This window comes from Phaethon lepturus, unplaced genomic scaffold (genome assembly GCF_000687285.1).
Source record: "Phaethon lepturus isolate BGI_N335 unplaced genomic scaffold, ASM68728v1 scaffold22199, whole genome shotgun sequence".
Taxonomy (NCBI): domain Eukaryota; kingdom Metazoa; phylum Chordata; class Aves; order Phaethontiformes; family Phaethontidae; genus Phaethon; species Phaethon lepturus.
The window spans coordinates 51,983-52,453 of record NW_010565930.1 but is presented as its reverse complement, the minus strand read 5'-3'; positions in this window follow the sequence as shown (position 1 = coordinate 52,453).

The following is a 471-nucleotide window of genomic DNA, read 5'->3' as shown; positions in this document are numbered from 1 at the left end:
CTGCTGAACTCTTCTGGTCTGAAGCTGCTGAGCTCATACATATCATTCACATTTTTCATCCTCATTTTTCTCTGTTGCGTTATCTGATTGAGAAACAAACATTTTCAATCTCAAAACTTCAATGAGCAGTGCTCCTTCATTTATATGTAATATTGCTCCCTGACCTGCTTTGCCTTCCTCAACAGTAGGTAATGAGGAACAATTTAATCAGGATACCGTATATGTACTGGATTGAAGCACTACAAGTTTCCCAATTCCTTGTTGTACTGTGTATATACCAGCTTTTAATAGGATGACCAAACTGATCTTCCTGAACTTCATTTTCATTATGAAGCTTCCAAAAGAGACTTTTTGCTAACGCTGCTTATAATATTCTTCTAATGCAGCTGTAAAATCTGGTGCTCAGTTGATGGTTTATCGAGTTCACCAATTGATGAGCACTTGAACAATGTTACTGGAAGCTCACCATTT